Below are 25,203 nucleotides of genomic sequence, written 5' to 3' on the forward strand. Positions count from 1 at the left end.
AATATTTGCATTAGATATTTCTGATATTTTCCTATTACTAAAATTGATACATAGAAGAAAACTTTTCCTTATGTTTGTCACTGATATATATGTAAATACATTGATTTATTGATTAATTTTTGTGTGTTGATCTTGTGTCCAGCCACCTACCTACATTTAATTATTAATTCTAATTGCCTATTTTCAGTGTCTTTTGAATTATATATATGTACCATCATAATCTCTGCAAATAGTGACAACTTAATTTCTTCTTTATAAGCAACATCTGCTATTTCTTTGTCTTATTGCATTGGCTACCATCTCCTGCAGAATAGAGTAGAAGCAGTCATAGTGATCCTCCTTAAACTGTTCCTAATTCCAGGGGGAAGCTTTCACTATTTCACCATTAAGTATATTTGTGCAGACATTTTATAAATATTTTTATCAAACTAAGGGACAACTTTTAGTTCCAGTTTGCAAAAAGTTTTTGTTTTAGTCATAAATGAATGTTAAAAATATTACTACACATATTGAAATAATTACGTATTTTTTCTTTTTTAAAAAAATTTTACTTTTCATGTGGAAATAAACTGAATTTCAACTGTTGGCTGACCTTGTATTCCTGGAATAAACTGGTCATGATGTATTATCTTATATTTATATTGCTAAATTTGATTTCCAATATTATATACATGTATTTTTGTCTCTATGTTCTTAACAAAAATGGATCTGCAATTCTTCTGTTACGTCCTTGATAATCTCTTGCGTCAAGTTTGTTCCAACATAGAATGCTGAACTGCCCTCATTTTCATTGTCATAAAAGTTCGTGTATTTTTTTTAAATTTTAATGTTTGAAAGAATGGACCAATGAGGTCATCTGGGCATATAGATTTCTTCATGAGATGAATAGGTCTTTAATTACAAATTTAATTACTTTAAAATAAAGCTGTCTATTTATATTTTTCATTCCTTCGAATTTCAGGTTTCGTAAATTGTGTTTGCTCAAATAATGTCCATAATAGTCTCACTGTATAATGTCAGTGGATCTCTAATGATGTTTTGTTTTTTATTCTTGCTTTTGATAATTTATGCTTTTAAATAATTCTGTTTTTTTATATATAAGCCTATACATTTTATTAGTGTTATGAAAAAACAGGCTTGGTTTTCTGAATTTTTCTATATTATGTGTTTTCTTTTTCTAAAAACAAGAAACTTACGCATAATTTCCTTCATTGTATTTTCTTTGGATTGAATTTACTGCTGTTTTCTAAGTTTTTGAGATAAAGAGTTTGATAATTGATTTCTAACTTTAATTTCTCATATTGTATTTAAAAATAAACTTTTCCTAAACAAATGTTTAGCTGAATTCTACCAGTTTTATATATTCCGTCTCTCTCTCTTTGTGTGTGTGTGTGTGCATTAAGGTATATATGTTTTTTGGGTTAATATCAGTTTGGAATTATAATATCTCCCTTGTGCATGGACTCTTATCATTAAAATATCTATTTACTGGCAGTAGCAAAGCATCATGTGCTTTCTTTTGGTTAGTTCTTGCATGGTATAGTTTTATCTTTACTTCAAGCTTACTTAAATTTTATAATCTTTACTTAAACTTATAATTTTTAATCTTTATACTTAAAGTATGTTTCTTGTAAGCAGTGCATATGAAAATAATCTAGCCTAACAGTATTAGTCTTCTAATTAAACTATTTAGGGCATTTCATTTAATATAATTACTGATATATTTATCTGTTTATCAGCTTATATTTATTTTATATTTGAACCATTTGTCTTTTCTTTCATTTTTCTTTTCTTCTATTAGATTCATCAAGAGGTATTTTATGCAACATTACTCCTCCATTAGATTGTTAGCTATATATTTTTAAAGAAATTAAAAATCTTTTCTTCTATTTTCTGAATGTATTATACATAGCTTTTAAAGATCTTTGTTCAAAACTCCAATAACAAACTAGACCACTTCTGAAACTGTTTCTCTGAAATTGTTTTTTATACTTCATTTTTGATCATTTGATCCTATTTATTGGAGTGACTTGTATTCTAAATGCTGTGCGTTATATTAGAAAAATTGTAGAGATTTATAAAGTGTTTTCTTCCTGCAGATACAATGGAGTTAACTACCCTAATACAATTCGAGCCTGAGTTAAGGCAAGGTTTTATAGCACTCTGTCACTCTCTAATTTTCTCCCATTTCTGGGGTTTATCCCCCTCAAGTGATCCTGAATAATGCTAATCCTTTTTTCCTTAGTTCTCAAGAATGTCAGGTTGTTTCTTTAACTTCTTGGTCTTCTGTAACAAGCAGCTTCAGGCATGAGAATGAGATTGTGGAGTGGGTGAAGTGTTGAGTTCTCTGATCTTCTTCTTTGTTTCTAGAATCCTGTCTTCTCCAGTGTTTTTTTGTTTTTTGTTTTCTAACCCCTCCCTCCAGCTCTGCAACACTGTAAACGTTTTTCAGGTTTCTCTGGTTCTGCCTTATTTTTGGATCTCAGTTTTTTTTCACTAGGCCTAGAATTGGCAAATGCCCTGAAGGAATGCTGGCTTACCTCTCTGGAAGGTTCCTGTTCTGGAATTTTGTACTTTTAGGTGCTGGCTGGTTCAGTATCTCTCCAACGTCCTCAACAAGTTTTTCTCTGTGTACTTCATCTGGATTTGAAAGTTGTTTTTAACAGCAGTATTAGATTACCACAACCAAAAAAAATCAATATGGGTATTCTGATCCTGGAGGCTCCCAGGTGGACTTTTCATCTCTGAGACGCAGTGTAACTTTCCTAACTCACTTCCAAGAAACTAATTATTGGGATGCCCACCTGTGAATATAAACACATAATGTGCTCCTGGTCATCATGGTTTTAAACAAGTCCAACCTTTAGAACTGCTGTGAGATTAACAGAAATCTACAGTCTGTATCTTTCAGATACTAGATAGATTGGAGGCAATTAGGCAGGATGACTCCCTGAAATCTTTGACTGTCTTTATTTAAATACTAAAATAAGCTGGAAACCAAATTAAGACTATTATTTATACAATTGAGCTCCTTCAACCAGCTTGATGAACAGTACTAATGGGGTCCTGTGTATGGCATTTTAATGCATTTTTGAAAAAACATCTGGAAAGTTCTACTTATATTCCACTTCACTAACAACATACAGCCACTCAAATTAAAAGGAACAGGAAGAGAAGGATCTCACAATTTCTATGATCCACTGGGCTGCTAGTTTTACAGTACTTTTAGCACTGGAGCCTGTCACAGAAACACTGGAATGGGCTCATTAAGAGAAACTGTGACAAAGTTAAGAAATGAAGACACTGATGAAAATATCAATGCTGGCCAGTCATATTATTTGTGTTGGAAAGTGTGGCAGCATCTATGATGATTTCTGTGACTGATGAAAATAGCTGAAGGGTATGGTGTTATAAGCATTCTCTCATTTTACACACGTTCACACAGTGGACATAGAGGAAAGAATTATCATAAATGCATGGTAACTCACTTGTGTGAAAGAAAGCTACCAAACTCAACTATCAGATGAAATAAACAAAAAACCAAAATGAGTATGGTTGACAGTGTTCAGTGTTATCTGAATTCTTTGCTCCTGGAAAGCAGGAGCAAAGGTTAAGAAATTTCCTCACCCTCTTGTGTTCTGAGAGATGGCTAACCTAAAAACACCACTCTATATTTTGACATAAGACCTGCCTTCATCATTTCTCAAGACTCACTCATTTATCTGTCTCCACAAAATCCTAGATCTTCTTTCTTTTATTCTGAAAGATTCCTTATTAATGAACCTTTTCTCTATTACAGTAGTCTTAATCAAGTCACCTCCTTAATTATCTGGTACATTTTTGACAACAGAAAAGCAGAGGCTTTAATGAAAATATGAATGTTTTTCTGCATAATGAATGAGCAGAGTAATATGCAAAAAGCAATCTAAGTTATTTAAGAAATCATAAGTAAAATTTCCAAAAGAATACAATTCAAAGGTAATATTTACATGTTGGTGATCTGGATGATTAAACGGAAAGGTATTCAAAAACATAGTGTAAAAAGAAAAAGAGAAGAAACTGCATGATAAAAGTGAGGTAAGTGGCATGGAACATCTATCGAGAACTTCAATATCCACATGATAGGAGTTCTGTAGGAAAAACCTTAGGGGTAGAGAACAAACATAACTCAAAGAATTGATTGTTAAAACATTTCAAGAACTACGGAAAGACAGACTTTTAGATCCAAAGGCTTATCAAATACCCAGGTGAAATATGTTGGGAGAAAAAAGATTCACGCTTGGAGCCATCCTAGTGAAATGTCTACGTTTCAAGAAAGAATGCTAAAATCTTTCCAAGTAGAAAATCTTGGAAAGGTTACTTATAAAGTAGCAATGCACAGAATAGCACCAGCTATTTTAAAGCATAATGCCATCGAATAATAATGATAGCTAACATATTTAGCACAGTATTTGTTCTAACTTCTTTGTACATGTTTCTCTTTGAATTTTCTTAACTCAATGAGGTAGATATTTATTATTAGTCTCTTTTTTCAGGGAAGGAAGTTTAGACACAAAGATGTTAAATAACTTGCCCACAGACACACAGCTGGTAAGTGGTGGAAAAGGATTCAAGTTCAGAAAGCCTGATTCCAAAGTCTGTGCTTTGGACTGGCTTGAGGAAAATGCATTTATGTAGGTGAAACTATAATTCAAATGTGAAGGCAAAATAAATATGTTTTTGGATATGCCAAGACTCAGACATTTTGCTGGATGAGCTCACACAGGAAGAGCATGTGGACACAGAGTAAAGGTCCAGGACTGAGCCCTGTGCATGTGAATGTTTAGAGGTTGGGCCAATGACTAGCCAAGGAGACGAAGAACAGCGGCCAGAATGGAGAGAGTGCAGCTCCAGACACTAAGTGAAGCAAGTGTTCCAGGAAAAAGGAAGGATGCCAATATCAAACACACCTATTAGGCAGAATGTGAGGGGAAGTAAAATGCAACCATCGGATATGGCAATGTTGAGATCCTTGGAGAAGCTGGTAGACCTGACTAGAGTGGATTCATGAAGGGGAGGAGAGGCTTTGGGTGAGCAGGCGTGACCTCTTCCTGACAGCAGGTCCATCTGGACTCATACATGGCAAAGAGAGCCACATCCAACTTGATAAAATGTCTAAACTTAAATTCTCTTTCTCAGGGATGTTTCTTGCTGAGAAAAAGGATTCAGCGATATTTCTCCTATTTGCTTTTGAAAGAAGAAAAATATGGCTCTGTTCCACCTGGCTCTCAGGCAGCCATACCTAAGGGTTATCTCCCTTGTTCTTGAACATCGCTGTTATCCTGTTCTTTTTTCACGGTGCTCAGATTTCACATTGTCTAATAGTTTTAAACTATTAGACACAAGTATGTAGGGATGTATGTATATCTTACAGTGGGACTTTTTTAAGCAAAGAATGAAATTAAGAAACTGAGCTACATAAAAAGTGAAAACAATTTTAAACAAAAGTAAATAGACAACAATATACAGGTGAAAGTATTTGCCATCAATAAAGCAGGAAAAAGATTTCAATTTTCAGCAAAAGGTGAACAAATGAATATAAAAACTTCAAATAGTTGAAAAATAATTTAAAGCTGAAAACCTAATTTAAAGAAGATGAAATAAGAATACGTAATACAAATATAAAACAAATAATTTAAAAAATTAAGAAGAAAACATTGGTACATTGAAAAGTATACAATTGATACTATTTTGTTCATTCTGAAAAAATAAAGAAAACTTTAAATATGCTGAATTGAGATGAGGCAGGAAAAAAGATTACTCTCATACACTATTGGTGGGAATGTAGGTTGATACAAATTTTTTGGAGCCAGTTTGGGAGTCTTTTTCAAAAGTTAATTGATAATTTAAATCTTAGAATTTAGTCCATCATACATCATTGCATCTGTGTTATCGGGGGAAACCAGCCCCCAATAATTCAACGTTATTTCACATAGGTTCTTTTCTATTTCCCTAAGTGCCAGCTATTCTGAGAAATAAAGGGAAAGAGTACAAAAAAGATAAATTTTAAAGTTGGGTGTCCGGGGGAGACATCACTTGTTGGCAGGTTCCCTGATACTCCCTGAGCCGTAAAACCAGCAAGTTTTTATTAGTGATTTTCAAAAGGGGAGGGAGTGTACGATAGGGTGGGGGTCATAGAAATTACATGCTTCACAAGGTAAGAAAATATCACAAGGCAAATGGAGGCAGGGCGAGATCACAGGACTGGGGCAAAATTAAAATTGCTAATGAAGTTTCGGGCACACATTGTCATTGAGAACATCTTATCAGGAGACAGGGTTTGAGAGCAGATGACCGGTCTGACCAAAATTTATTAGGCGGGAATTTCCTTGTCCTAATAAACCTGGGAGCACTACAGTAGACCAGGGCTTATTTCATCCCTTATCTACAATGGTAAAAGACAGACGTCCCCAAAGCGACCATTTTAGAGACCTCCCCTTGGCAACGTGTTCTCTTTCTCAGGGATGTTTCTTGCTGAGAAAAAGGATTCAGCGATATTTCTCCTATTTGCTTTTGAAAGAAGAAAAATATGGCTCTGTTCCACCTGGCTCTCAGGCAGCCATACCTAAGGGTTATCTCCCTTGTTCTTGAACATCGCTGTTATCCTGTTCTTTTTTCACGGTGCTCAGATTTCACATTGTTTAAACAATTTGTGCAGTTAATGCAATCATCACAGGGCCCTGAGGTGACATGCATTATCCTCAGCTTATGAAGATGACAGGATTAAGAGATTAAAGTAAAGACAGGCATAGGAAATCACAAGAGTATTGATTGGGGAAGTGATAAGTGTCCATGAAATCTTCACAATTTATGTTCAGAGATTGCAGTAAAGACAGGTGTAAGAAATTATAAAAGTATTAATTTGGGGAACTAATAAATGTCCATGAAATCTTCACAATTTATGTTCTTCTGCCATGACTTCAGCCAGTCCCTCCATTCAGGGTCCCTGACTTCCCGCAACACTGTGTAAAATGAAGCATGCACAGAAATATTTTTTGCAATATTATTTATAATAGTAAAAAAAAAAAAAAAACAAAACTAGAAACAAATTTAATACCAATCTATGGCTGCACAGTTAAATTCACTATGATGTTGGAATATTATGTAACTTTAAAGAAAAATGAAATACATTACATTGGAAACATGAAATGACCAAGCAAGTGTTAAGTATGAAAAAGCAAGTTACAGCAAAACTTGTTGATCAAATTTGATTTAAAAAGAGGAGATCTAACTAGCTGCTATGACCTGATTTGTGTCTACCTAAAATTTATATGCTGAAACCTAATTCCTAATGCAATAATATCAAAGAGGTGGGGCGTTTGGGAGATGAGTAGGTCATAATACCACTATCCTCAAGAATAGGACTAGTGCCCTTATAAATGAGGCCCAAGGGCTCCTTCCACCACACGAACACACAGCTAGCAGGGACCATACCTGAAGCAGAGGGCCCTCACCTGATATAAATCTGCTGGGCCATGATCTTGGACTTTCCAACCTCCAGAACCATGGGCAATAAATTCCATTGTTTATAAGTTACCCAATCTAAGACACTTTGTTATAGCGGCCTGAATGGTACTATGACACTAGCCTACTAATGAGATATAAAAGAAGAATGTCTGTAAATCTACATGAAAAATGTAACTTGTAATGACCTCTGAGGGGTGGGTTTAGGGTATGAGGAAAGAAGAAACAATGGACAATCATCTCATTTTACTCAAAAGTTCATCAAATCCCTTGATGTTTTTAAATAAGTAATGTTTTATTTTAAACGTTTAAAGGAAGAGGCTTTTTAATTTTAAAAAGATAAAAAAGAAAGAATAATTATATTCTTTACATTACAGAATATACCAAAACCAGTAGTACATGGACACAGGAGATAGATCTAATGGTGAAACCTAAAAGATCTAAAGGGTTTCTCACAATTAGAAAGATCACTATAAAGATAAAGCATCTGAAAAATCACTGACTAGAGTACTTGCCTTTTCGTTTAATGTATACGTTTGCATAAAATATGCATGCATATTTTAATATATGCATATAAAATTAGACACACATGGGAAATATGATAACAGGGCCAATTTTCTGAATGACAACATTTTTTACCTTATATGTATTTGTGTAAAGTTTCTTTTTTTTTTTTTCCAAAGAACAGTAATTGTGTTTAACCATAAAGTAAAAAGTTAAATTAATTTTATATGATTGCTACATAATGTCTAACAATCTGGTGTTGGACAACAACCTGCACATAAGGAAGTGTGTCTTGTTCAGTCTGACCAAGGGCAGAAGAAAGGATGCAGCAGCACAGGAAGAATAGATTTTCCTTGTACGCTTGTTTGCTTTGGCATTATTAGATCCAATAATGAGAACCTGGACTAGGAGACTGGATATTGATTATTTGCATTCTTTGTATTTAGCTGCTGGAGAAGGTGAACTGGAGAGAGAACTGTGTTTGGTCATCAACTTCACATAGCCCAGTAAGTGGATTTTTAGATTCTGAACACTTTCCCTTGAATTGTTTGACTTTTCTGCCTTGGAATTGCATTTATCCCATGAAGGGGTAGGGTATTGCCCTTCGCATCCGACTAGCCACCCAGTTTCTGGGGAGAGACGAGGTTACTGCTAAGCTGTGTGGATCACAGACATTTTGTTTGGTGAGTCTGTTTGGGAATCTCCAAGCAAGTGGTGGGAAAACTGGTTCCAAGCTCATTGTATCCTTATTTTTTTCTGACTATAATTCTTTCCTTCGGTAGGAAACAAGTGAACCTTGACCCTTCCATAGGGCAGACATGTGGCAGGTATTGCAGACTCAGTGTTGAGCGCCGCAGCGGGGAGTGCAGAGAAGTTCAGCAATAACTTAATTATAATTCTATCTGATAAAAGCTGCAATGCAGAAGTGTGTTATGGACTGTATTTTGTTCCCCCAAAATTGATGTGTTGAAGCCTTAATTTAACCTCTAACACCTCAGAATGTGACTGCATTTGAAGACTGGGTCTTTAAAGAGGTAAAATTAAAATGGTGCTATCTGGAGAGGCCTTAATACAATCTGATTGATGTCCTCATTAAAAAAGTTGATACAGACATCCTGAGAGACACCAGGGATGCTCAAATACAGAGAAAAGGCCATTTGGAAGCCAAGGAAAGAAGCCTTGGGAGAAATTAAACCTGCTGACATCTTTGATCTTGGACTTTCAGCCTCTAAAGCTGGGGTACTTTCTGTATTTGAGTAACCCCATCTGTAGCACTTTTGTATGGCACCCCTAGCAAGCCAATACAAAGTTCAAGGTGCTCTTAGAAGGAGCAAGGACTGCTTTCCACAGGGAGACTGATCTGAAGAATGATTGGTGGTTAACTGTAGGGGTCCTATGAACGCAGTACAGTGAAAGGATCCTAAGTGAAGGGAGAAGCCATTCAAAGATTTTAACAGGGCATTCCTATGATTCCTTTGAAGGTTTTTAAGTAAATATACCTACAACATGGTAACCAGTGAGGATCTTGGGTCAACAAAAGAGACTAAAAAGCAGTGCACTTCAGGAAACAAAACAAGAAGAGTGTGCCTTACAGAGAGCCAGAAAGTTGAGTGGTCCGCAAGGCACCTTGAGATCAAGAGGTTAACTAGATGTTGGAGAGCTTGGTGACTCTGACTAGAACTTCTGATGCAAGTCCAAAGTTTAAACCAAATTCAAGTCGCCCGAGGAGGGAATGGGAGTAAGGAACTGGATGTTCTGCTATTAGACAGCCCTTTTGAGAAGCACAACTGTCAAAAACAGAGGGAGTTTGAACAGCCGCTGGTTATTTGGAGGGTGACACAGCTAGCTTTGGAGTCCTCTAATACCGTGCAATGGTTTCCGGTGTGCAGAAGCAGCAGCAGCAGCACCTGGAAACTTGTTGAAATGAAAATTCTTAGGCCCCGCCTCAGACCTACTGATCAGAACCTCTGGGGGCGGAGCCTAAAAATCCCCTGCCCTAGAACAGTCTTTCAGGTTTACAGAAATAGGCTGACTATAGTCAGAAGAGCCCTCATCCCTGATGGAGTTTCCTTCCCAAGTTTTAATGCCTTTAGTTAATTTATTGCTGTTTCATAAAGGGAGATATGCAAAGTGCACCCACACTGCCATCCATACAAGAAATAGTAGTGGGTGAGTCTAAGAAAGGTGAGGCTTCTTGCCATAATAGTTTTGGGAGGTTATTGTCTTCAGTTATACGTTAGAAGTTTGATTTTTTTTTTTTTTTTTTTGGTGTGCTTGTTCGTCTGTATCTACTTTTGAATCTCACTTGCATTGACTTAATATAACTTTTGTTATGTGCACTCAGTTTATTTGAGGAATTTTTTTTTTGCTTGTATAACCTGTCTCTCCCTCTTACATACAGTAATTTCTCCCTTAAATAATTGCTTAACACTTCTTTCAATTTTAAGCTCTGAAACACTTATCTCCTTTATATTAACATCCATATACCCATCATCTTGTCATACCCTTTATTAATTCATACTTTTGGAAATTCTGGCATTAAACATTTATTTCTTCTATGGCTTTATTTATTTACTTACGTTTATCATATCTCTGAATTTAGCAGTATCTTCTTTACCCACATCACACTTTATCACCATCAGCACATGTGGTTGATGGTGAGGAATACAGAGAGGCCTCGTGCCTGTGTGTCAGTGCAGAGCTTAGCATGTAATCAGAGACAATGCCTGTTAGCCGTTCTTATCATCATGAGGGGACTGCAGCCAATGCTAACAATGGCACCTCACCAGACTGTGCTCTGTGCTGGCACTTCACAGTTAATTGACTCATTCAGTCTTTCAAACAGAAGTTAGCTTTTTGATTCCACGAGCTTGATTTTGTTTAGCTTTATAGGTCTTATGTGCAAAAAGGAAACACCCCTCTTTTGTTCTTTCTTTTCTCAGCAAGAACGATAAAATAACCATAATCTTTTCTTTGTGTATTCAAAATACTCTGACTGAAAACACACTTAAATTCTAGAAAGCTTTATAATGATTTAAATTACAATGGCACTGTTTTTTTTTTTCTGCTTGTCATTATCTTCCTAGGCTTTGTCACTTCCATGGCAACACATACTGTATTTTACTTTGTGTTTAAAAATTATTTATGCTGAGCCATAAACTAGTTTTTTATGAATATTCAGCAATGCCTTCCAAGTGGCAAAATGTTCTGAGCCTTGTCTTAAATCCTTCCCACGCACAACTTTTAAAATAATGCTTTGAAGTGCAGTGCTGATCATGTCGCTCCTCTGCTCAAGCCCCATCAGTGGCTCCCCACTGTTGATCAAGGAAAGCCTATACCCCTTGGTCTGACCTCTGCCTCCTTTTTTTCTCATCAGATGAGTAATGCACCAACATCATAACAAGGTTTGAGGAAGGCACTTCTCACACATAAGCATGAAAACCCAATCATCACGCTTATAAACTACAAAAGGATCAGACTTCTGCCTCCTTCATAATCTTGTCTCAACCTGCCTTTAATGTCTTTCCATCTCGCATCTGACCTCCTAATATACATCTGAGAATGCCTTGTCTATAAACTACAGATGGCTTATTAAAAGTGGCATCAACAATGAAGACTCTATTACATCACAGAAAGGAAGTGTGAAAATAGGAGGGCAATGACTTTACTTTCTCTGCAATTCTCTTGGTGTTCCCTTGATAGTCCAGGGATGGTTGTTTCCCTTCTAATGGTCACCTGCTGTAGGGGCAGAATAGAGAAAACTCATCTTATGTCTGTTACCACGAATGAGGCAAACCTTCTCTGAGCCTTCCAGCAAACTTTCCTTAGTATCTATTAGACAGAGTGTGTTTCACACAGACCACACACCTAGACTGAAGAAGGAGACATTCAGAACTGGCCGAAGCTAATGAGTAAGCAGCTCGTGGCTCTGGGCAGATTCCTGCTTTCCACGAAGGACATGAGTACTCAGAGGAAGACGAAGAAAACCAGAGTTCAGTTGTTGAAGAAAGGAGGAGATAGCTACTGTGTGAACAGCTTTGTTGACATGAATGACACAGTTGTGGTCTACACCCTAGTTTTCAGACTAGGGCCAGGTGCAGTGACTCATGCTTGTAGTTCCAGCACTTTGGAGGCTGAGGTGGGAGGATCACTTGAGCCCAGGAGTTCAAGACCATCCCTGGATAACATGAAAAATCCCCAGTTCAACAAAAAATACAAAAATTAGCCAGGTGTGGTGGTGCACACCTCTGGTTCCAGCTACTTGAGAGGCTGGTGGGAGGATCACTTGAGCTGGGAGGTCAAGGCCCCAGTGAGGCATGAGGGCACCACTGCACCCCAGCCTGAGTGGCAGAGCAAGACCCTGTCTCAAAAATAAATAAATAAAAATAAAAATAAACCAAAACTAAGACTAAGAATCATGTATTTCTTTGTCACTACAGTTGCAATCCTGGGAGAAGGAATTGTACTCACCCCTGGAAAAGCCTGTATAATATATACTGTATCTACTTTTTGAAATCAGATCCCTACACTATGCTTAAGATACTTGAAGCCACTTATCTTACCTAGGGTCCTTCTGGCCTCTTTTGGCTAATGTCAGTCTCTTTCATGGAATCCACCTCCTGCAGGTTTCTGAGGCAGAGCTTATTTGTGACTGATGGGTCTTGGGAATGCTTCTCCTCTGGATGCTTTCCAGTGAGCAGACAGCACTCAGGCCATCCTATGAAGAGACCAAGCTGGCCCATTCCTTCCACAGGCTTTGGAATCAACTGGTAGCCCAAGACTCCATGACAATTATTATGCAGCAGCTCCTGGATATATCCACCTGTATGCTCTCCTATGTTGTTGTTTATACAATTTCTTTTCCCTGGATTGCAGCTGTTACCATTCTCCCCTCCTTAAATCCAAGTGTGTATCTGATTTGTGTAGTCAAGTAATATTTTCTTTAACAAATTTTCACATGATAAAAACATGAAAAAGAGGTGATTTTTAGGGGATCAATGAAGTTGGATTTTTTTTTGTCACAAATTAGAAGTATAGGTATAATAAATTTACACAGAATTATTTTTTATTTTCTTTGAAGTAAATGAATTTTTTTGTAAATCAATATTTACTTCAAATATTTACTTTGAAGTAAATCATATAAGTATATGACTATAGACAGATATTTGTCTTTAAAACTGTTCATTTATATATGTAGAGGTATTAACTTAATAAATGCATTAATGAAGAAAAATATAAAAGTTTATACATATTTGACAGAATAACTTGAATTATTGTTAATAGAAACATCTCTAGAAGTGTTTTCTTCTTTTGAGATGTTAGAATTTGGTCATATAACCAACAACATAGAGAATCACTCACATAGAGGAAATGTGATACTAGCCAAATAAATCCCTTGCATTATTTACAAGAAGCATTATTTATTTATCCACTAGTTTAATTGATTTGAACTATAACCAGGAATCAAACATAAGGGCTTTTTGCAGTAGGTTTAGGGCTTGAAGAATTTAATCTCATGAGTATAATAAATGAACTTGTTCTCCATATTACTCCATCTCCACTAAGCATAGCTTGAGAGAAATTTCTATATTAACTCTGTCAATGTTCATATTATTTGAAACGGCATGTAAAACACACATGATTAAAGTCAAAATTATTATTTTATTATATCATTGAATAATTGAAAATAAAACTATTCACTAATCTGAATAAGACTGAATACAATACCTAGTTATTCTCTTTTACTGGATACCCTTTGTTTTTCAACATAATTGTGTTATTTGTTTACTTGTTTGATTTTTACTCTTTAGAACCTGCCTAATAAGTAGTGTATTTCTTGCAAACACCTTTAACTTTGATAAAGTAGGTACCACACACAACATTTTAAAATGCTATCTTTAAATATTGATAATACTTCCAGGTAAGAGGCAAAATGTATGTATTTCATGTTTCTGAATAAAGTCTGTTTCTACTTGTAAAACGTTATTTTTTTTGAAAATTTTCTTTTATTGGGTACTCAATGACTAATATACAACATAAAATATTGTAACATTTTGCAAATTTTATTTTATTAATAAATGAAGAAATTGAGATATACTTTCATCTTCCTCTTAAAGTGTACCTTCCTAACTAACATGGCACCCATAAAACCAAATGATCCAGTCGTCATATCTAATGAATTATATGATATTCACATATTTGAATTGGTCCTGGGAATTTATAGTCTGTGATGACTTTTAATCCAGGAAGACTTGATTCACAAGCTCCCTGCCATTCTAGGAAGTTTCTTGTTTTAGTCTGCACTACAGAAGTGCCCTGCAATCTCCCACTAATCGATCAACCTGAGCCTGCCTTGCCTCTACTTATATAATACAACCCAGGGAGTCTTCTGGGGCCAGAAAACCAATTTGCTTCTCTGTGAATCTGTAGAATGTTTGGAATTTGTCTGAGTTGACAGTAAAACTACTTGACTGACAAGGTATGCTGACAGATCCCCCCACCCCTGCACACACACACTGCACACACACAATCTGATAAATGGGGGGAGAATATATAAAGCTGTGGTAAATTCACTAAAAGCCTAACTCGGTAGGAGAAGAGATCAGCAATTTATAATTTTAGCAAGAATTTTTTACTTGCTATCTCTATATAGTGGAGGAAGCTTTCTCTATCTTAATTATTTTTCAAAATGTAGCCTCTGACAAGGACAACTTTGACAGATGTCCTCTATAAAGAAAAATGGTTGCGGTATGTTCTCCCAGAACAGTGCTTTCTGTTGGGGAAGCTTGATAACAAAAGCGCTCGAGTGGAATTTCAGGGCGTTTTCCTGTGTGCCACTGAGGAACACTAGTCCAGCGGCTTCCTCTGATTACTGCAGCCATCAGTCTTCTTCCCTCTTTGTCAAGGAGGTAGTCTTCATCATGGTCCATATGTCTACCTCTCAGGGATATCAAGCATCTTCTTTTGTCTTAAATGATTTTTATAGCTTCCATTTACAACGATCACGGAGGCTTACAGTCTCAGTTGAGATTCTTCAAATTTGTGTATTCTTGTGGCATTTGGGGTGAGATATAGTTAGATCTAGGTCATATTTAAGATCCATCTGAAAACTTTCTCACTATTAGTGGACAAATGCTGCATCTCATAAGATTCCCAGGAGCCTACAAGATCATGGCAAAAACCGTGGCTGAAAATTCCAAATATAATTCCTCCCAGTTGCAAGTAAAGGCTGAAGCCTTGTTCTGATTCTTCTGACTATCCTCCCACTGCCTCTGACGGGTTGTGGGTTGTCACAATGTTGGCTCAACAGTGAGGTTTGAATGACTGAATACTGTAATGGGTATATGAAATATGGAACTTAAAGGTTTCCTCCTTTGCGCTGAGCTGGAGGTGTCTGGTAGGTTGCATGTCATGAGTAGGAGGTTCCACTGTGTGTTCTTGCAGCACCACATACTTCTCTTTTGTAGCACTACTATTTATAGCACTATTAAATTACTGTCTCCATAATAAATCTGTGAGCCTTATGAAGGCAGAGAATGTACAATTTGCTCACCATAGCTTTTTTAGTACCTAGATACACTCCACTGAATCAATGTGTGTATGTATGAATGAATGATTTAGTAGTTCAGTGTCTTGTATTTCAGAGACTGTGGTATTCATATATGTACATCTTCAAACCAGTATATTAAGTCCTGAAATAGTCCCCACTTATGCAGTCATATTTTAATTATTTGATTACTACTCTAAATACATTTGATTTCTAATAACTCAAATGCAGATATCTCAAAATGCTAATAATTATATTAAATTTTCTTAAATATCAGACCTTGTGAACTACTTAGTAAATCGGGAACATGTAAATTCCAGGGGTTATTGGACTGCTTTCAGACTACTTCATTTAGGCTAACTTATTCAGCAAATTACTTTATTTTGCACTTCCTTTACACTAAAAGAGACTAACATATCTTTGTATTTCAATTTCTGTTTGGCCCCTTATGTCAAACATGATGCACTGCAAAATACTGGTATGATCTACCAGATTTGTCAAAGGATAGTTGATAGTGCTTTCAACTGAACACATCCTTTGTAACTTTTAATAAAGAGTAATAACATTTTATATGCAGTAAGGTACGATAGCCATTGAAAACACAATATTCTCCCCAGGATCACTGATATAATAGCACATCCCTTTTCAGTTGCTGAGATTTTTGTAATTGTCTCTTTCGTTCTTGGTTAGATAAAAACTTAAATGCTGTTTGCAGAATAAAAATTATATATTGTTGATATTTCTCCAATACAAGGAATAATCTAAAATTATCAATCTTTTTTCAAAAATAGCAATGCAAGTGGGGAAGTAAATGTGGCCCTGAATACAGAATAGGTGAAATCATGTCATTACTTTTTTTCATAATCAAATGGCCCTGAAAAAAAAAAAAAGAAAAAAAAACTAAACACTCTTCACTGGTTAACATGATTAAATGAAGATAAGATTCTCTCATTTCCTCTGAATAGGCAACAAATAAATAAAGCACAGACGTACAAAACGCTCAGGGATAGTTTGTACAAGAAGTTAGAAGAATAGTAGTGGCTGTTTTAAGTGTAAAAGAGGGAGAAGAGAAATGCAGGGAAAGGGAAAGGGAAAGTAAGAGGGAAGGAGGAGGAGGGAGGTGAGGCCTCTCCCGAGTCATAAGCAGCCCTCTCTACATATGAGCATCCAGACACACCCACGCCCACCGGAAACACCAGCCAGCCAGTCACACACCTAGGCAAAAAGCGGAAATGAATGGCTTTTATGGAGCTATTACTTCCAGGATGTATAATGCATTGTGAATAAGCAATTACTCAAATAAAATCCTAGTTCATTCCAAATGTTAATTATTTTTCTAGATATATGAAAAACAAGCTTAGTCAATTCCCCTTTTTATTAATTAATGCATGTTTAGACATCTGGTTTATAATGTTAAGTAAAGGGGCTTGCATCTTTTTCCTTAAAGCTGTACTGACTCTGATATGCGAACGTCCCAGGAGGCAAATAATTAGGCACTCTCAAAACTACCATTCCCATATTTCATTGGTAGGGGCAGGAAGAGACAGATACTCTGTCCATGCAAGTGAATCCCTCTTTCTATGTGTGTATTGCACATGGCCATGCCACCTTCTCTTTCCGTTTCTCCTAACCAGGCTCAGCCTGCACAAGAGCATCCCTGATCATGCAGAACTGAGTACAGATCTCAAAGGGAGGAAGGAAGGGGGTTAACTTCACAGCTACCACAGCGCCTCTCTTCTCACATCTCCTTTAGGAGTCTTTCTTCTCCACATTTGCTCCTTTCAGCTTCTTAGCTGCCAGTTCTATCATCTTTCTGCCTCTGGATTCAGGGAAAAGCCGTCAAAGCCTTCTAGACCCATCTATTTCATTTCCTAATCTTCCCTCGCCAACTCCACGCAGATTTTCTTCTTTCCAAAGAAGGGTGATTTAAACTATGTTTCCGTCTCCAGCTCTAAATTTTGCATTCTTCCAGTCCTATTTAGCTATGTCTTTAAAAAGAGGGAGTAACTAGGAAATATGGGGCTTACTTATGAAGTCAAAGGACTCGGCCTTTGCAGAGTGGATACCATTCTGAGTAGGCAGTGGAGCCATTTACATGAAGTTGAACAAATACATGAGGTTGAGTCATATGAAGTGACCAGTATTAGACTGATTTTGACCTACAGTAATGGAAACTTCATATGGTCAACCGAATACATATATTTTTCTGGGTACAAGTTTAAATTCAAAATGAAGAGCTTATTGCCTGCACTAAGCCATGGTGGGTCTGATAGAATTTTGTCAGCTTTAACATACACAGTGCTGTCTGTAGGAACTTGAACTGATTGCATCATCATCACAATGTTTATCTCCTTAGTTTTCTTCCTTGGTGAGATCTGTTAACAGAAAAGCTATACTCCAAAATATTTTAGAAAAGTTTATTTTAAATCTCTTTTAAATACACGTATTTAAAATATGGTGGTCAGATTACAGTTTGGTTTTACACATTTCAGGGAAGCAGGAGTGACAGGCAAGGATGTAAGTCACTATGTGGAATGTATACATTGGCTTGCCCTAAAAAAGTGGGGACTTACAGGTTATAAGTGGATTCAGAAATTCTTTAATTTTCAGCTGGTTAAAGGAGTACGGCTCTCCCTGAAACTTGCTGTCAGCAGAAAGGAATATCTAAGATTAGGATGCTATGTCAGAGTCAGCCACAAGATGCTGGGTCAAAATGCCCCATTTAGCCAGATTGATGGCCTGCAGGCAGGACTTACCTTGGTCTGGCATCACCTTACATCTTGGTTATAATTTGGTATCTTATTGTCCATGAAATCCATTCTATTAGTCTTATAATATCTATTTTAATATTAATTCTGGGCAGTGTTGTCTAAACTCCTTAAGGGAAGCATTGTAATGAGCTATATCCAACCTCCCTTCCCATCATGGCTGGTAACTCAGTTTTTAAGGTTTCTATGGGATCCCTTTGGTCAGAGGGAGCCCATTCAGTGGGTGAGGGGTAAGGGTTTTATTTGCAGCTCACAAGTCCTCCTGTCTTCCATGGTCCACAGTCCAGAGGACACAGGCTTCACTTAACCAGATGTCCTGAAAATAACCCACAAGGGTCAACACTATTTGCTTCTGTATTGGTGATATTCTTTGAGTTCTCTTTTGCTATCTGCATCCAATTTTCACCGTAAGCTGTAACCTAGCAGGTAGAATTAGCCTTTAAAAAATTATTTTAAAATATGTTCTTTAAAACACTCTTTCTCAATGCCTTTTAGTTCTCACCTTATCACCATGGAGTGATAATGGCCCCTGAAACCATTTCCTTCACGGCCTTTGCTTGTATCTAAAATTATCTTGATTGTTTGTATTTACTTTTATTCACAGTACTCACTTTCCTTAATTCTCAAATAAACTATCTGAACGAACAGATTTTTTGTCTTATTTACTGCTAATTTTTTTAGCACAGAGAACAGGACTCAACAAAGATGTATCAATGGATAAGTAGAAGATTAATTGACAAATACACTGACTTCCACTGGGAAACTATGGGGAGATGAGTATCCCTGGGTGGCTGGTAGACCTGCCTGTGGTCCTCCCCACCCAGTGTGCCCACCACCAACCCAGCCACTAAAAACCAGAAGGAGACTTGTACAACATCCACATGGAAAATGAGTTTCTCCTGCTTCAGCCTCTTGAGTAGCTGGGATTGCAGGTGCCCACCACCATGCCCAACAAATTTTTGTATTTTTAGAAGAGACGGGATTTCACCAAGTTGGCCAGGATGATCTTGATCTCCTGACCACGTGATCTGCCCACTTCGGCCTCCGAAAGTGCTGGGATTACAGGTGTGAGTCATCACACCCAGCCCATAATAATTGTTTTTAAAAGTTTATGCAGAAATGTAGACAATATGCTGTTGGTGCACATACAAATATGCATGAGCATATACATATAATATACATGTACAAGATATGTACAATATATAGTACACGATGTATATATATCTCATACATAGTATATGTAAATATAAATTGTGTACATATAATAAATACAAATGTATAATGTGTATTTCACATGTACATACCAAATATATATACATGTACATATACATACACATACAATTGCAATGAGATTAAAATTTAATCTAAAAGACATTAAAAAATTGAAAATTAAAATTTTGTATTTTTCTTACTTATGCATTGAACATATGGCATCATGTAATGTAAAAACAAAGCAAAATTCTGACTTTTTAAAAATAAAAACTGTAATCTGACCTCAACATTTTGTGTTTTAGCAACTGGGAGACCAAGCCTGCCTCCCTGCTGGGCTTTCTCCCTCCTGCAGTTAATGCTCATCTAGAGAGAAGACAGATGTTGTAAATCACCATGTCTTTATACCTCACTTCTCATTGCTGAAAGTTTAGCATTATTATTTCCATTGGAAACAACAGAGTTAAGGAAGAAACCAATGATTTTCTCCATAAAGGGGATCAAGGAAGTAATCAAAGGAAGTGACATTTCAATTGTTCCTTTAAAGAGAAGCATCTTTTTGACACGTAAAATGTAAGCAAAAGCGCAACTCAAGCACTAGTAACCACATGGCTAAAAGCAAGGAGGCATACATGTTTTTGGCATCTTTAATGATCACAAAATACTAATAGTGGTAACACTTTTGGAAAAATTACTATGGGCCAGACTCTGTAATGACTGATTCACTTTGGGTTTCACATAAATCCAGTCCCCCAACATGGTAGGAATATTTTTCTTCTTTCTAATCTCTCTTTAGGTCCCCTCCCGCACCCTGCTTTGGGAAAAGGAATAGTTGCATTTGGCAAACTCTGCAGAAATGTTAAATGAGATGAAATGTCTTTTGGGTGGGGGCAATTAGTCAGTCTCTTTTTCCTTTCAAGACTCTGGGAGGTGTAGATCAGAGGGAAGCACTCACTGATGGGAGGGAAGGTTTGTTGAGGAAGCTTATGACTAAAAGCCTAAGAATAGTAGTTTTTCTATACTGAAATTTTAGGTGCATTTATTAACTACCACTATGGCAAAAAGGCACTAATTGAGCACCCATTAAGTGCAAGGAATACTAACAAAATTCAACATAATCCTTGCTCATAGAGATCTCCTGGTGGGGACAGTGTGTTGCACGTTGTTTGGTGAGCTATCTGTTCACATGCCTGGCTGGCTGACTGAATGAGGAGTTGATGCCTGTGCACAGAAGAGTGTAGAATGCCTTTGTGGGCATTGAGCACAAAGTTGATACCAATTAGAACCTCTATTTGCAATGAAATGAGCAGATACATATGTTTTATATCTGACCAAAAAAACAAAAACAGAAAAAAGAATATTTAGAAAGCATCTCTGCAGGTGATGTAGTTTTTGTTTGTTTGTTTTTGTTTTTGTTTTTTTCTTTTAGATAGAGTTTTGCTCTTGTTGCCCAGGCTGGAGTGCAGTGGTATGATATCGGTTCACTGCAACCTCTGCCTCCCAGATTCAAGTGATTCTCCTGCCTTAGCCTCCCGTGTAGCTGGGATTACAGGCGCCTGCCACCACACCCTGCTAATTTTGTATTTTTAGTAGAGATAAGGTTTCACCATGTTGGCCAGGCTGGTCTCGAACTCCTGACCTCAGGTGGTCTACCCCTCTGCCTCCTAAAGTGCTGGGATTACAGGTGTGAGCCACCTTGCCTGATGTAGTTTTAATGCCAGTTTTTGCATTGCATACTCCATTACTGGAGCCTGTCCCCAGATGAGTACCTGCTTGCCCAGAGCATGGTTACAGGCACTGCACTGCAAAGGAGACAGTAGTGAGGATGAGCCATTCTGATCATTTATTTTGGCCACATGGAGGTGAGAGGAAGGAAACATTGCAAGAGGGAACAAGATATCGCTAATACAAAAATGCTTCTTTTTACTTGTCAGCTGAGATTCCACACATAGTGAGGTTTCGTTTTCATCACACAAATGTTTGAGGAAGAAAAATTCCTGACAAGTCATATTAAGACTGTAAAAAATTTTATTAAATATTAGTATTTTATTAAGGAAAGAAATGGTAATGCCAAACATTATATGAGAAAGAAAAAAAATAGCTCAATGCAAATGAAAACTTGATCAAATGCATACAAATGAGAAACATTTTAAAATATGTTAATTAAAATTACAGGCTTTGGCCGGGCGCGGTGGCTCAAGCCTGTAATCCCAGCACTTTGGGAGGCCGAGACGGGCGGATCACGAGGTCAGGAGATCGAGACCATCCTGGCTAACACGGTGAAACCCCGTCTCTACTAAAAAATACAAAACTAGCCGGGCGAGGTGGCGGGCGCCTGTAGTCCCAGCTACTCGGGAGGCTGAGGCAGGAGAATGGCGTCAACCTGGGAGGCGGAGCTTGCAGTGAGCTGAGATCCGGCCACTGCACTCCAGTCCGGGCGACAGAGCGAGACTCCGCCTCAAAAAAAAAATTACAGGCTTTATTCCCATTTCATGATTTACTATCCTGGAATGCTGTTCACATGTAATGAAGGAGGTACTATTAAACAAAAGTATTGAAAAATAGAATCCCGTTTACTTATAGGCAGTGGTCAGAACAAATCACTTTGCTCCGGATTCCTGACTGCAGTACTTGACAGCTGTTATTAAGAGCCTCACGCCCTTTCCTCATGTCTTCCCACAACTCAGTTCTTTTTCTCATTGTTCTCTGCATTCCAACCAATGCACTTCATCATCCTTATATCTGAGTCATCAGCACAGAACAGGGCATTCTAGGTGCAGGTCAGCAGAAGTGTCCTGAAATGGAGCATAATGTTCCTGCTTCATGACATTTATGTCCATGTTGTAGCTCAAAAGTGTATTAGTTTCCTTTTGGCTCAAGTCTTCAGAAAAACTACTATGTACATTATTTGGCCTCCAATAAAATCACAACTTTTAGAACTTTGCCAGTATATCTTAACATATTAAAATTTACATACTCTCAAATAATGACATGAATTATTTATTGTTCCAGGCATTTGAAATCATATAGGTTAGCAAGGAAAATATTTTGTATATTAAGTATATGACATATTATTATATACTAAATCAAGAGTATTATTGTTGCTGTTGGAAAAATGCTCTATACGATGAGTGTATTAAACAGGGTAAATGCATATAAATTTTTCCTTTTTCTTCCACAGTATAGACCTCCCTTTGAAGACTAGCACCCTAGCAAGGGAGATTATTTTCCAACCTCTTGAAAACATGTGAGGACTCATAATCTGTTACATCAATGGAACTTGAAGAGAATTGAAGAATATCACTTCTGTGCCAGGGAGCCTAACGGAAGAGGTGCCCATCTACCCTCTTTCCTCATCCAACAGCTGGATGGAAGGATACTAAGGCTTTAGGAGAAGGCAAAATCCCATGATGGGAGAGGCCTGAGCACCTCACAGTGTGTGGAAACCAAGTCCTCACCAGGAACACATGCAGTAGGCCTATGTGTGCAAGGCACTCATCTCCATTGTTGGAGCTGACCTTTTGGGTTATTTTGTAACGGCAGTTACAATTACCTTGTTAACACAACAGAACACTGTCAAAGGAATGCTCTATGGTGCCAACCCACTACTGCCTTGAAACAGACATTACTTCACATATTGGTCAAAGGTCTCCAGAGAAACAGCAGCAATAGGATAGATGTGATTTTCATAGATAGAGATAGATAGATAGATAGATAGACAAATAAATAGACAGACAACTAGACACAGATAGACAGACAGAGATATAAATAGATAGATAGACAACTAGACACACCAATAGATAGAGATAGATAGATAGACAACTAGATACAGACAGACAGATAGAGATGGACGGAGGGATAGATAAATAGATATAGACAGATCTAGATAGATATAGATAGATAGAGATAGATATAGATAGATAAAGAGAGATAGATGGACAGATAGACAAATAGACACAGATAGACAAACAAATAGATAAATAAATTGATAGATATAGATGGACAGACAGACAAATAGACACAGAGAAAGACAGACAGATAGATAGATAGATTAGATAGATAGGGAGATAGACAAATAGACATAGAAAGATAGATAGATAGATAGATAGATAGATAGATAGATAGATAGATAGATATTTTAAGGATCGGACTGGCTTATGCAGCTATGGGCCTGGCAAGTCCCACATCTGTAAGGTAACCTGACATCTGGGAACTCAGCAGGATTTCTGTGGTAAAATCTGGAGGCAGAAATCCTTCTACTCTGAAAGCCTCAGTTTTTGCTCTTAAGGTCTTTGACGGGTTGAATGAAGCTCATCTGCATTATCAAGGATGATTTTTATTTTACTTAAAGTCAATTGATTGTAACATTTATAAAATACCTTCAGAGCAGCATTTGGATTAGTGTTTGACCAAAGAACTTGACACCATAACCTGGACAAGTTGACACATGAAATTAACCATCTCATCCCCTCCGCCACCAGCTCATACAGAGGGCCAACTCCATCCTTACCTTTGATCAGGTAGGAATGGGTACCTGACCCTGGGAAAATCCAGCTGGGGCCAGTGATGTACATCTTGTGACCTAAAAGGAAAAATATATGTTTTACCCAAAGTATTTTTTGCAGTAATTTTCAATTGGGAAATATGAAAGCTGGGTAAACAACCAGGAAGGCAAAAGGCGGGAAGCCTGTGTAACTTTAAGACAGGACCAAGACAATCAAACTTATGTACCAATTGGCATTATGAGGAAGCAGCAAATAGAAGGTGTTCAACTACCGAAAAGAGCCTGGCTTCAGAGAGCATCAGAGATGACATAAGGTAAAAATCGAGACACCAGGAAAAAGGATGATGATGCTGTCTCAATGTTAATTGCAGCTTCCACGAAATCTATCATAATTGAAGCTTTATTTTCAAATAATCTGTATATCCTGAAAGCAACTGCTAGTGCCCAACTAGTGATGGCTTGGGTATCTGCTTTTCTTTTAAACAAAAAGCCCTAACTAAGAGAAGCCAATGGGAAAGCGTTGCTAGAGGAAGTGTTGTTTAATCTCAAGTTTGAGAAATAAATGGGTGCAGTAAACAGAGGCAAAAGTTCAAACACATTGTGCATTTTCCTCCCATTCCAGTCTGTGCTCCACTTCGCAAGGAAAAAGGGAGGGAAGGTCCAAAAAAGAATTCTAAGGAGGGTATAATTTATGCTGTCAGCAATAGGAAGCCATTGAATGCATTTTAATCCCTGGGAGATAGACAATACTCTGTTGAGACTGATTAATCTTGAGTGAGTACAGGGTAGAGGTCATTCAGTTTTCACTTAAAAAAAAAATATTTATTTATTTATTTGTTTATTTATTTATTTATTTTGTTTTTTGAGAAGACTTTTGCTCTTGTCACCCAGGCTGGATTACAATGGCAAAATCTTGGTTCACTGCAACCTCTACTTCCTGGGTTCAAGCGATTCTCTTGCCTCAGCCTCCTGAGTAGCTGGGATTACAGACACCCCCACCATGCCCAGCTAATTTTTTGTATTTTTGATAGTAACGGGGTTTCACCACATTGTCCAGGCTGGTCTCAAACTCCTAATCTCAAGTGATTCACCCGCCTCGGCCTCCCAAAGTGCTGGTATTACAGGCGTGACCCACTGTGCCTGGCTCAGTTTTCACTTTTAAAAATAAT

The 25,203-nt window shown here is 37.2% G+C and overlaps 1 non-coding gene across 1 annotated transcript; it reads right to left on the reverse strand.

The window, feature by feature from the left end:
* Nucleotides 1-11,377: 11,377 nt before the first annotated feature.
* On the reverse strand, nucleotides 11,378-11,481 carry LOC115898495. Its single transcript, XR_004058220.1, has one exon. It is a non-coding gene; the product is annotated as a small nucleolar RNA U13 (small nucleolar RNA).
* Between the last annotated feature and the right edge of the window lie 13,722 nt (nucleotides 11,482-25,203).

This window comes from Rhinopithecus roxellana, chromosome 6, assembly GCF_007565055.1.
Source record: "Rhinopithecus roxellana isolate Shanxi Qingling chromosome 6, ASM756505v1, whole genome shotgun sequence".
Lineage (NCBI taxonomy): Eukaryota > Metazoa > Chordata > Mammalia > Primates > Cercopithecidae > Rhinopithecus > Rhinopithecus roxellana.